Here is a 14,881-nt window from a genome sequence, read left to right as displayed (position 1 = left end):
TTCGGGTTCAAAAATTGCAATTTTTCGATTTTTTGGAAGTTAACCGCGGTTATCTCGAAAACTATGCATCCTACGAAAAAACTTGTAGGAACATTTTTTGCTTAGAATGACCCAGAAAATGCAAAAAAATGTTTTGTTTTGCGAGAAATCGCTGTTATATAATTCCTCAAGTTCTTTGTTTATAACAATGCTATCGACATCCGGATCACCTGTTACCCAAAAAATGTCTTGTTCTACGGGTCAAAATACATAAAAAAACTTAAGTAAGTCCATCTGAATAAAGGAGGCAGTTGTACCCCCCTGGCGACAGGACTACTCTGGAAGTTCTAGCTTTGTTCTATATGAATACATTGTTTATGAATAAGATATAATTATATTATAAAATATCTGAGATATTTAAATATTTTTATCAATTTTCCCAAGCTTCTTTAACATCAAACTCTTAAGCTTCTTCTTTGGCCTGCGCCTTTTCTTCCATCTTGCACTGTATTATGAGGTGTATGCCGAAGGCCAAAATTCCGAATGCCGAACATTGTAACTTTCGATTTGTTTTTTTTTGTTTCCATTTGTTTTTTTTTATTCGGTGAAAAACTATTGCATTTCTTATTCGATGATCCTAACTTAACTGTTATACTCGTCGATACATCCACAGCTCAAAGGCTTCAAATTTTTTATTAGTATATCTGTAAAGGTTAAATCTGTAAGCATCGCGGGAAATGAAAAAGTAGGTAAATTGTCAAAGAAAGTTGTTACTGAGGAGCAAACTGAAATAATGACAACAATTCCATTCAGTGATATCCAGCCCAATATTAAACAGCACTGTGTAAAAATTGGCATAAGGCTAACCTTAAAAATGTTAAAACTAGGATTGACACTAAACTGCAATTTCCAGAAAACAGAAGGCAACAGGTGATTATAAACCGACTAAGAATTGGACATACAGCGTTAACTCACCAGCATTTCATAACTAAAGAGCTACCACCTGAATGTTCCTACTGTGAATGTTCAATAACTGTCCAACATAATATTGATTGAATGCCCTCTATATCCATACTAAAGAGCCATCAACAACATACCAGAAGAAGCAAATAATCTTAAAGATATTTTAAACTGCAATGTATCAAATTCCCTAACGGCATACGTTTACTACACAAAATTTAATAGTTATATATTATTATAGTATGCAATATTCTGTAATTTGTAATTTATTATTTGTAATTTACTATGTAATTACATAGTATATTTACTAATAACTATAAAATCTGTAAAACCCGCTAATAACCTAATTATTTATGTGGCAATTCTAAATAAAAAACTTTATAAATTTAACACAGTATAGGTTATAAATTCCAATAAACACAACAAATGCGCTAATGTCACTGTCACTAAAAGTTATTAACTTCAAAATTCACAGTAAACAAGGTATCAACGACATGCCGTATTGTTTATCCTCGTTTAATTTATTGTGGTTTCTATAAACAAGCGGTTTAATTTTGTGATACTAGTTTCGGTGAATAAAAAAGAGACCTAGTATAAAAAGTAATTCGTGAATAATTTCATCCAGGTGCAAATATATAATGGAAGACCTGTATAATATATTTATGTATATTATACAGCGTCTCTACTTAAGTGCGATACATATTGCATCTTTGGGGAAACACTGACACAAGTGCAACTTTTTCACAAATTGAGTTATTAACAGTAGGATATTCCTAATGGTACACGACAATTAGACCGAAATCATTAGACCTAAAGCAGTAGACCGAACTCATTGGACCGAAAAGCACTTTACCGAAATCTCACTAGACCGAACAGCACTAGACCGAAATGGTACAAAAAAAGATTGCAATAAATTATGCTAAGATTGTGTATATCTGTCTTTTTGTTTATCGTATTTTTTTGTATTACTTTATTCAAAGACTGTGTAAATTGTTACTCTGTACAGTCTGATATGAAATAATGTTTGTCCGTGAAGGTAAAAATAATGAAGGTAAAAATAAATTAAGGGTAGAGTGACGTTAACACCATTTTAACTGTTTATAATAATCATCCAAATAACATTTAGTTGTAATTACATTAGTTTTATCGCTTTTACTGCGACCTGAGACAAGTAAAAAGAACTGCTTTTCGGTCTTCTGTTGTTCGGTCTAGTGAGGTTTCGGTAAAGTGCTTCTCGGTCTAATGATTTCGGCCTCTTTACAGTAAACCATTCCTAATACTCGTATTTATCTGGGAAACCAATGGCAGAATTTTAACTCTTCCCTATTGCGCTAGACGACGTGTATGTCGTTGTTGAATTTATATTTTTTACCTGCTCTCTTGCAATGATAATGCAATGATAAAATTATGAAATTTTTGGAGAAACAATGACATATTTGCAAATTTTCTCCCTTTCAGGAGGCTCTAAGAGAGGATGTTTAAGAAAAATCAAAAAAAAACTTTTTATATTATAGTATACGGTAATAAATAAAACCTTGGACAATCAATTTCTACTTTCTCTTGTAATTTGCATCTCATTTTTGGCATTAACTAACTTTCAAAACTTTAAATGCGTTTTCCCAAAAATTAACAAATTTGCACTTAAATTTTAGTGCAAAATATTTCGCCAAAGGTGCGATATGCCAATATCCATAATAGTGTCGGAAACAGAGGTTGAACTTCGCAAACTCGACACAAGTCAGGTTTTATTTTTTTTTTGGTATATCAAGGGGTGCTTATTGTGAGACTTACTTTTTCTTAAAATATTGCGCCCCGAAACACCCATTGTCATCCCTTTCAAGGGAGTGGACTTTGCGAGACATAGCCCTTACTGTACGTTTTTGCAAAAAAATCCTTAACAGAAATATGAAGAGAACTGTATTTTCTACAATTAATTTTGCGACAGTTGACAAGTTTTTAAAAAAGATGTTTTAAAAAAAAATATTTTTCCCTAACTGTAATGGGAATCAAGAAGAAACCCTGCGCCAATTAATTACAAATACGTGGCTGAGTTTTTGGTATATGTAGGTTTCATTTAAGGGCAATTGTCCAATTTTTAATTGAATGGATGATTGGAAAAAGGATAACATTCCAAAAATATGGCGAATTAAAGAGATAGCCACCATTGTAATCTCCTTTTCACAGACAACTTTCAGTGCTTCACAGATTTCTTTCTAATGCATTGAGTTGCACGTGACAGAAAAAAAGGTACGTCCGTGATTAAAATTATTTATAACATTTATTCTAGTTGTTGATATATGGCGCTATAATCAAACAAAAAATGATTTATATAATATTGTACTATTAATAATATTATTATCTATGCGACTATAATCTGTAGAATTTATAAGACTATACAAATCAAAAAACATACCTTTTATAAACGAAACAAACACAATTGATTTGTTTTTATACCAAATTACGATTACGATTCTGACAAGTGTCAGACAAAGTGACAACTACTTTTTTATTAATTCTCCTTTTTTGGCGTGTTCCGGGAAAGATGGGGATGCATTATACAAATTTGTAAATAACACCAGTACATGGATAATCGCTGAAAGTTTTTTTACGCTAGCATAAGTGGTTCAGATGGTATAAAAAGGGGCTTTTTAAAATGTAACACCCTGTAATTAACAGATAAGCAATTGCCCTTAAATAATACCTATACCAAAAAATCAGCCACTTATTTATGAATATTTGCCGCAGAAATTCTTCTTGATTCCGATTAGAGTTAGGAAAAATTTTGTTTTAATATCTTTTTTAAAAACTGGTCAATTTTATGGCGCCACCCCTGCTACACGGTAAGTGATAGATATAGAAATGGTGGGAAATATAGTCCTCTTCATATTTTTATTACGGAATTTTTTGCAAAAACTTACAGGAAGGGCTACGTTTCGCAAAAACCACAAATTGTCCCATTTAAAGGGATGAAAATGGGTGTTTCGGGGCGAAATATTTTAAGAAAAAGTTAGTCTCATGATGAGCACCGCTAAATATACCAGAAAAAAATAAACCCGGACTTGTGTCGAGTTTGCGAAAAACAACCTCTGTTTCCTACACTCTAAACCGTCCCTGCATTTACGAAATGCCATTCTTAGCCATGTATTTTTCATTTCAGAACACGTACACATAAATTTTATATTTGATCCTCATTTCAAGGGAAATAATATTCCGCAATAATAGGAATGCAATACTTAAGGAACAAAAATAAGTGAAAATAAAAATATTGCCATAACCCACGTTCTCGACAAATAAAACAGTAACTCCACCTAGCGACTGGCGTACTGATTAAACGGCCAGAACGTAAAAAGGAAATAAAGATTTAATTTTTATGACGATAAAATTATATGACTTCTCCATTATCTTGGACATTCGAATCTCGTCCTTTTGCAGTAAAAACAAATTATGACGCAATAAAAGCTAAGAGCTTGTTTTCACTTTTTAGAAACGAACAAATTCTAAATTCTGCCATGGAAGTTTTCGGCACAATTATTTGATTACTAAAAATAAAAATACCATAAAAAGGTATTTTCGGCTAAACATTTTTGTTTTCTTTCTTTTCTTTTTTGTTTTTTAATAATACTTAATTGTGGAGTCAATGGCGTTTTTCTTACGGAAAAAATTAAACAAGGTAGTACTATTTATAATTTAATTAACACATGTTTAATAAACAACATAAATATCAAAAAGTTCTGCTCCAAAATTGGGTGCTTCACTTTTTATTAAACAAATGAACTGTGAAATTAGTTCTTCCACTGTGTCAAATATTATTTAAATATTTTGACAGTTTGGATAGTCGGGGTTCTAAACGCATCTTCTTCTTCTTCACGTGCCATATCAGAATTATCCGACGTTGGCGATCAGCGATCACCATTGCGAAGGCTTCTCGATCTTCTGCAATATGGAATAGTTGTCCTGCATTTGATATCCGAGTCCATTCACGAATGTTTTTTAACCAAGAAACTTGTTGTCTTCCTACACCCCTACGGCCTTCTATTTTGCCATTAAGGATTAGTTGTAATATTTTATATCGACTTTCCCTCGCTATATGTCCCAGATAAGACATTTTTCGATGTTTAACAGTCTTTAGCAGTTCTCTATCTTTGTTGACCTTCCTTAGTACTTCTTCATTAGTTTTTCTTGCTGTCCAGGGTATCTTCAGCATACGTCTATGAATCCACATTTCCAATGCTTCAATTCTGTTCATAATCGATACTTTTAGCTTCCACATTTCTGCACTATACAAAAGTACGGACCAAATATAGCACTTGACCATTCTTTGTCTTAGTTCAAAACTGAGACGATTATTGCAAAGAAATGACTTCATTTTCGTAAAAGTAGTTTTAGTCATTGCTATTCTACGTTTTATTTCTATGTCTGGATCTAGTTGGTCCGTTATCACAGTTCCCAGATATGTCATTTTGTGAACTTTCTTAACTTGGACTCCGTTTAATTGAAGCTTTGCATCGGGATGTGGGTCACGAAAAACACTAAAAATTTGGTTTTGTTTGAGTTTATTTTAATGCCCATTTCCTCTCCTACCTCGTGAATACGATCAAGCAGAATTTGGAGACCTTCAATATTAACTGTAACTATGTATCGTCTGCATATCTTATCACATTAAGTAGTTCTCCGTTGATTTTTATTCCATATGGCTGTCTCTCAAGTGCCTTTTTAAATAACTGGTCCGAGTAAACATTAAACAATGTTGGTGACAAAATGCAACCTTGTCTGACGCCTCGTTGTATGGAGATTTCATCGGTGTAGTTATCTCCAATTTTGACCGTAGCAGTTTGATTCCAGTACAAATTTCTAATGACACGAATATCTTTGTCATCTATTCCGATATTTTTCAGTATTTGCATTAATTTTACATGCTGTACTTTATCGAATGCCTTTTCGAAGTCCACGAAACATGCAAATACATCTTTTCCTTGATCACGGCACTTTTGTAAAGGATGTTAAGCGCAAAAAGTGCCTCCCTGGTACCCATAGCATTTCTAAAACCAAATTGGGTATCTTCGAGGTCTTCTTCGCGTTTGCGTCTAATTCTGTTGTGAAGTATTCTTAGGAAAATCTTAAGAGTGTGTCTCATTAGGCTAATTAATCGATATTCTCAGCATTTTCTCGCATTGTGTTTTTTAGGTATTGCGACAAAGATGGATTTGAGCCAATCTGTGGGAATCACTCCGGTGTTATATATTGAATTAAAAAGTCTTACTACTACTTTTATGTTATCATCCTCTATTAGTTTCAGCAACTCAGTTGGTGTATCATCTGGACCACAAGCTTTTCTAATTTTAGCACTATTTATAGCGTGTTCTACTTCGCATTTCATAATTTCTGGGCCGTCAGTACAGTTTTGGTAGAATTCGGTAATATTATTCCTATCATCTTCAAACAACTCTGATATATACAGCTGCCATTCTTTTCTTATTTCGTGCTCATTTACAATAATTTTGTTATTATTGTCAACGAACACAGAGGGAACTCGTTTTTTAAATATGTTACTTACTTCTTTTAGTTTTTTGTGCACATTAAACAAGTCGTGTCTAGATATCACATCCTCCATTTCTTCGCACCTTTCTCTCATCCATTCTTCTTTGGCTAATTTGATCTCCTTTTTTATTCTTCTCTGCAGGTGTCTATATTCTGTTTCATTAGATTTGATCAGTCGTCGTTGTTCCATCAATTTCAAGATATCGTCTGTCATCCATTTATTTTTCTTGATTAAGTTTTTTCTATAATCATTGTTTGTGGAGATTTCGTTAACTTGATTTTTAAATTCACTCCATATTTCTTCTGGATCTTCTAGTTGTTCTCCGATATTTTTTATTCTATTGTATTGTATCTAAACGCATACTAATCTTTATTTTTTTATTCTATGTTAAAATTAATCAATATTACTTGCGTTATTGTTCGTCCGCTGTAACTTTTCCCATGCGTCACGATTAATTTTCAAACAAATTAAGTCAAAACATAAAGTGAAACGAACGTCGATGTGTATATACCTTTTGTATACTGTATACTATTATACTACATATAATATACTACACACATCGGCGTACGTTTCATTTTATGTTTTGACTTAATTTGTTTGAAAATGAATCGTGGCGCATGCGAAAAGTTATAGCGGACGAACAATATTACTTCTTCTTCTTAAGGTGCCGAGACCGCTTGTCGATCGTTGGCTCTCATGTTGCCCAGCATATTAACAATCATTGTCTTATTTACAGCCGCACGAAATAGTTCAGTGCTAGTTTTCCCAAACCGTTGGCGTAGGTTTTTAAGCCAAGAAGTTGTACGGCGGCCCACACTTCTTTTTCCCATTATTTTACCTTACATGACAAGGTGAAGTATGTCATATTTTTCTGGGTGACGCATTATATGACCAAAGTATTCCAATTTGCGCCTTTTAACCGTGTTCACTACTTCGCAACTTTTATTCAAACGTTGCAAAACCCTTTCGTTTGCGACTCTTTCTACCCAACTGATCTTCAGAATACGGCGGTAGACCCACAAACCCACAACAATATTACACATCGTACATAATATTATTACACGTAGATATTATTACGTCTCTAAGTAAATCTCACAAATAATAAATCTCTGGATAGATCTTAAAAAATTTAAAGGCAATGTAATTTTTTTAATAAGTTAATATTGGAATAAATACTATACGGTACTATAAAGTATAACGCATTCGTTAAATAATATTCGTATGGGCCATTCCATAAACATACGCCTGTTTTGGATTACTTCGACAACGAATATTTTACTGTGCAACATAAGAAGTACGAAAGTAAATGGCGCTTATAATTATTTCAATAAACAACAATGTAATTTGCAATTTACTTTCGTTCTTCTTATTTTGCACAGTAAAATATTCGTTGTCCAAGTAATCCAAAACAGGCGTATGTTCGTGGAATGACCCATAGTAATTACCAATCAATAAAATAACAACGCAGTAATTACAGATAAAATTACCAACAATTATAATATACAGGGTGTCCAGAAAATCTACCGACAAACGAAGACAGGCGATTCCTCAGAGAATTTTAAGATATTTTAACCCAATTCACCTAGTCCGAAAATGCTTCCTAAGGGAGCTAGAGCTCTTTGAAAATGGCGTCTTGAAATTAGTTTTTCTTAAATAACTCCAGAACGCTTCTATTGAGAAAAACGAAAATCGGTACACATATTAAGCTTCCAGAGATAAATCGACTCCATGTATTGCGAATTTCTAGTACCGGTCATAGGCGTCCGTTTTGGGTAGGACAACAGTTATTTTAGCGCAAAATTTTTTATATTTAATCTTTAAGCATTTTTGACTCTGGATTATTAAATTGTGAGCTATTCTACAACTGAAAGGTTACCTTGTGAAGTATTCTTGTTTTAGGTAGATAGGGTCCACCGTTTCTAGAAAAATCGATTTGAACATTTTTCTTTATTTGAATTTCCAAAAAAAAATCAAAAACAAATTATTTGGAAATCCGAAAACTGGTACGTTTATTTATATTTCAGAGGTAACTCGATTTCATTAATTGTGAATTTCTAGTATGGGTCATATGCATCCGTTTTGGGTAGGTCAACGGTTATTTTATCGCATAATATTGTTGTCTTTAATTTCTAAGCATTTTTGACTCTAGATTATTAAGTTATGACGTATTCTAGTACTAAAAGTTACTCTCGCTTTAAGTTGGTAAAATATACCGTTTTTTTTTGAGAAATTTTTAAATTTTTATTTAAATTCAAAAAACAAAAAATTTTAAAATCGATTTTTCTAGAAAACCGTGTGTCCTACCGGCTTAAATCGAGAGTACCTTTTAGTACTAGAATACCTCACAGTTTAATAATACAGTGTCAAAAATGCTTAAAAGTTAAAGACAAAAAAGTTATGTGATAAAATAACCGTTGCCCTACCCAAAACGGACGCCTATGGTCGGTACTAGAAATTGGCAATGGATGGAATCGATTTACCTCTCGAAGATAAATTTGCGTACCGATTTTCGTTTTTCTAAATTGAAGCGTTCTGGAGGTATTTAAGAAAAACTAATTACAAGACGCCATCTTCAAAGAGCTCTAGCTCCCTTAGGAAGCATTTGCGGAGTAGGTGAATTGAGCTAAATTGTCTTAAAATTATCTGAATAGTCTCCTGTTTTCGTTTGTCGGTTAAGTTTCTGGACACCCTGTATATTATAAACTTATTTATATTATTTTCATGTTGTATTTAAAATATAAATCCATATAAATAAAAATGTATGTGCCTTACAGAATCGTAAACTATGCATTTGATCACGTGATGATCTTAAACAAAGTTGTTGTGCATGAGTCCGGGAAGTTTTCTGACTTCGCACAACAAACGTAATTGAAATGCCCGACATTTTTTTATTTTTTTGGACAAACTGTTTTTTCTTAATTTTATATGATGTAAAATCAAAAGATACGTACAACCCTAAATGTTCACTTTTCTTTCACCAATCCCCATTTTTTAATAGCAATCTAAATATTTACCTCTTCTTCTACAGGTTGTCCTGGAAAATAGTGTCCCTTTAAGGCATAGGTAGGTTGCACCATGTAGAACAAAAAACTCTTATAACATTTTTTTCTAAATGCAACCGTTTGACCAAAAAATTAAAATGCATTTTGGTATGCCAATTAAAATCTAAAAACTATGTGAGGTACGAAAATTTAAGCGTAGATAGTCCCATGTTTAGTAAACAAATAATTTGGAAGAATCCTGTTTAGTGTCAATGCAGAAAATATTTTCGAATCGTGAGTTCATTAGCTATGTTATTGTGTTGATTATTTATTGCAAATCACTAAATGGAGAGGCATACTATAATTATTATTTCTTTCAAAATGTTTTGCCGTTATTTTTCGTCGTATAAATGCATGTGTTCGTGAAAGCGGGTTACTTTGAACATTCATTAGGTATAATAATTATTTTAAAGTAAGTAAAACTTAATTATTTTAGTTCACAAATAAACAAATTACTGATACATTATCTTGTGTATTTAAGTGACACTGTAAACTATATGATTCAGTTAAAGCCCTCAGCATTCAACACATTGTAAGGTTACTAAATATATAATACTAATTCATTAAAAAGATGGTTTTTTATGTTAAAGGATGTATATTTCGTTTAAAATTATGCAATAGATATTTCAATACATTTAAAAATATATTTTATTAAACAAATAGTAAATACATGTCTACTATTAGGTTAGATTATTTTAAATACTGGAAATTATTTTAAATACAGTGGAACTCCCATAAGTCGGCCCCCGATAACCCGGAAGTCCGGCTAACCCGGACTGATTTTCATCAGACAAACATTTCAACAATAAAAATGTATGTAATATAATATTTGAGAGATAATGGGTATTTGTGTAATGTGAATTATACAATAGTAAAAATGACTCATGACAGACAGCGACAGAACAACGTTCATTGTCTCGGATTATCGGAAACAACAGGCACCTGTTATTCCTTTATTTATTTCAAACTGTCTTAGCATTGTTTAAAAAAGACTAAAAGACTATTTAAAAAATTATTTTTTAAACAATGGTCTTAGTCTCCACTGTTCTTAAATAACATAACATCGTTCCGATTGTGACCGTATTGTGTGTAGTACAGTCGTATTTCAATTATAACGGAGTTTATCTGTAAGTCTACGGTATTTTATTAATTTTTACCATATTTTCCGGCTAATCCGGATTTTCGATAACCCGGATCGGCCGTGGTCCCGATTAATCCGAGTTATTGAGGTTCCACTGTACTGGAAACGAGTTTTATTATCTGTTATTATTCCGTAGTGCGTACGATATTGCCAGGTTATTTAAATTTCTAAACATTAAAATACAGGTATAGGGAAAACAATGTAATCTTTTTTTTGGAAACGGTTAACTTTAGAAAAAAATGGTACCTATAAGACTTTTTTGTTCAAAATGGTGTATTCTATCCATACCTTAAAGAAACGCAATATTTCCCGGGACACCCTATATACACTAAGGTGCAAAATTCACCGGACACCTTAAAAATGGGTCATTTTTGATGTCTGGAATTTCCTAAACCTGTTGTCCGATTTAAGTGACTTTTTTAATATGTTATAGCCTTATTCCTTAACAATATCACCACAAACCATACATACTCATAGACGTTTCACGTAAATTGTCAAGGTCAAGACAGCAAATTAGTTATCATTCCAATCCAGAGATGTCGCTGTCAGTCAATTCTCTTGTTATATTTAACAACTGACAGTTGACAATTAAATTAATTTTTGTTATTTACTTTTTATTTTACAGTTTGTTGCTTAATTATTTTATTATAGTGGTGTTACGTTTTTAATTAGATTTAATCACAATTTTAATCAATTGTATTAACCTCCTCTCCGTTTTTATGAGTAGAATTTTTAGTTTACATTGATCATCCCGTGATGTGTTTCTCCACGTTTAAAAAACAATATAATAGAACCTGAAACAGTTTATTCCAATAGACAAGTGTGTCATCAACATTTCGGGCCTATATATTTTTGGAAATTTGTTAAAGATTATAAGGTAATATTTATCTAAACAATCATCCTACAAGATTCTTTCAAAACTTTTCATTCAACTCAATATGTGCTTTCAGGTGACACATGGCAGTAGTGTTTGGCATTTTGAAAACAAAGTGGAACATTTGAAGTTTTCAGTAAAATATTGAATAAAACATTGAATTGACTTTCTGTTGTTTTAATTTCCTGCGAAATTTCATCAAAAATCCCGCAAAATTTATAATTTGAAATTCCCACGTAACTAAAATTTGTCAATTTAGTTCCCATTCCAATCAAGAGATGGCGTTAATTCGATCCGAAAGATTAACATGGTCGTGAAACGTCTATGAGTATGTATGGTTTGTGAATATCACTGTAATAGTATTGTTGCTAAACAGTTAAATTTTTATTGTATACCGGGTGTACCAATCAAACTGTGTTTTTTTTCTAAAAGTTCGCATCACCCTGTCGAACATTCTAGCATTTATAAAACACTGAAGTTAAATTCCAACTATAGTCTCATGTTTTCTCAACATTTTGTTTTTTGATTCATTCGCTTACATTGGACCATAAAAAAGTTAGGTAATTTAACATATAGCCATGTTTTTCATCAGTACAGGGTATTTTAAATAAGCATGGCCAACTTTAAGGGGAAATTCTGCATAAAAAATAATGAGAGTTTGCTTCATAAACGGTATGTCCGAAAATGCTTCGTTTCCGAGATAAAGGGTGTTGAAATTTTTATTACAAAATGACGATTTATTTATTGCTTTAACCTTTTAACTGCCAACGTTCCCATTTTGGGAACACCTATTAAAACATTTTTTTTGGATTGTTTATGCAATTATTTTTGTAAATCGCACTACATAATGTTTTGTAAAGGTAAGGGGCTTGCTAGTTTATCAAAAAAATTTACTTAGATTTGGGTTCATTTTCTTAAAAAAAAAAAGTAAAAAGCACAAAAATTCAATTTTTTGATTCGTTTTACGGTTTTTGCCATCAAGTCAGCAAAAATTATTCTATTGCTATTATTTTTTCAAGTAAGGTAGCCAATTGACTACCTTAGTAAATAGTTTATACTGCGCTTGAATTCTTTCATTACTTTTTGAAAAAAATTGTCGGAATTAGCCATGTCCCAGAATGGGAACGTTGGCATCATTGAGTACCTAATATACCCTAATAAATTATAATGTCGTTTCTGTTAGCTCGTAAATTTTCAAGGGCAATAACGATTAGTGCAATCGCCTTTCAAGTGATAATAGGAATTTAGGAATAACAAACAGTCGATAGAGCTGTTCAAGAAGAACACATGTGTACGGGATGCTTTGGAAGATGTGGAAACCTCATTATCCTCTAACATTGATGTTGTAATACTTCCTCCCATTTCAGGAGACCGAGATATTGATAGTGACGAGGACACTCTTGAGGACCAGATTTTGGACGTGGTTGACATGCCAATAGAGGTTCCTGGAGAGGTAGAAATTCATTATGGTGATGCCGAATCAGATGACGAAGAAGAATCAGTTGGAAGTCAAGCATCACAAAAAAAGGAGGAAATCTGAAAAAGTGGCAATCCAGCAAGAAGCCCAAGATCCACCTAAAGTAAGAGCCGAGCATATGGGTAAAACGGAGTTTGAAATATTCTCTTTGTTTTTTACTCCAGAAATTATTAGTTTTATACGTAATCAAAGCGAAACTTACGCTCGAAGGGATCAAAATTTTCAAAATTTTACAGTTTCTGATGAAGATATTCGTCAGTTTATTGGCTTGCTCCTGATTAGCGGATATCATCATCTACTCGACGAAAATGACTACTGGTCAACGGCGGATGACATGCAGGCTCCAAACCTTGCAAAAACAATGAGCCGTGAAAAATTCAGAATAATAAAAAGATATCTTCACGTTTGTGATAACTCTAATTTAGCTCACTCAAAAGTAGCTAAAGTTTGACCACTTTTCTAAAAATTAATATTCAGCAGTTTGCTTGCCGGGAGTTGCTTCAGGAGTTTTTCATAAACATGTAGGCATTGATGAATCAATGGTTCCATATCATGGCCATTACTCAGCTAAAATTATGTTAGAAATTCTGCAAAATAAGAACAGCCATGTTGTATATTTCGATAATTTTTTTACCAGCTACTCCCTTCTGAAATCTTTATCAGAAAACGGTATACGGGCTTGTGGTACAGTTCGAGAAAATAGGATCAACAAATGTCCTTTAGTTTCATCCTCAACCATCAAAAAACAAGATCGAGGGACCTATGATTACAAATCAGATAGCGATGTAAGTAAGCTTTCTAGTAACCCCTGTTCAAAATTCCACCAGAAGAGTGAAGTCTGAACATAAAAAGATGTAACTCAACCAAATTTGATAAGACAATATAACATTGGAATGGGTGGGGTTGACCTTTTTGAATGTTTAGCTGCTTCTTATCGTCCCCGACTTGGATCAAAAAAATGGTGGTGGAACTTGATTGCTCATGGATTGAATTTGGCGGTTGTGGCAGCTTTTCGCTTTTTTCAACATGAGAATGCAAATATAACACACCTTGAGTTTCGCAGAAACGTTGCTCTAGCCCTTGTAAAAGCAGGTTCAGGTCAAAGAAAAAGAAAAGGCGGTCCATCTGCCCCTGTTCTAAGCGACATAAAATTTGACGGGATGAATCACATTCCCGAAGGCACTAACCAAGGGCGTTGTGTTGTGTACTATAAAAATACTAGACTTTTTTCAAACAGTTAAGTATTTTATTTTTAGAAAATACATAATACCTTACATGCCAACGTTCCCAAAATGGGAACAACATGATAAAGACAAAATACAGCAGCAATATTTTTTTTTACTTCAAAATCTATTAAAATATGTCAAAATCAATAGACCTTTTACATATTATCTGTTTATTCCAAATATTTCGTATAGCCGCCATTAAAAGGTTAAAACCGATTGAGATACGCAAATAAAATTTGGTCTGTGTTAAGACATAGTTATTGCACATTTTTTACATACAATTTATAATTATTTTACAATAACTATTTTACAATTATGATAACTATTTTATTATCACTTTTACGAAAAAAAGTTATTCTTCATAAAATGCTCTCCCTGGTCTAAAATCTAAGATGCAACCATCAGATATTAAACTTTTTAAATTTTATACGGGGTATGTAAAAAATATTAATTTTTCTTAAGAGGTAAGTGCCTTTATTATTCACAATATTTTAATAAGAAGGATGTAATTGAACATTAAAACATTTTTTTTAATTCCAAACAACTTTTCTTAATAACAATTCGATATTGTGAAATTTAACGATACTTTACTCTTGAGTGAAATTTATATTTTTTGACACACCTCGTATAAAATTCATTAAATT

Source organism: Diabrotica virgifera, chromosome 1 (genome assembly GCF_917563875.1).
Source record: "Diabrotica virgifera virgifera chromosome 1, PGI_DIABVI_V3a".
Lineage (NCBI taxonomy): Eukaryota > Metazoa > Arthropoda > Insecta > Coleoptera > Chrysomelidae > Diabrotica > Diabrotica virgifera.
The sequence above is the reverse complement of the archived record's forward strand: the minus strand, read 5'-3'. Positions refer to the sequence as shown.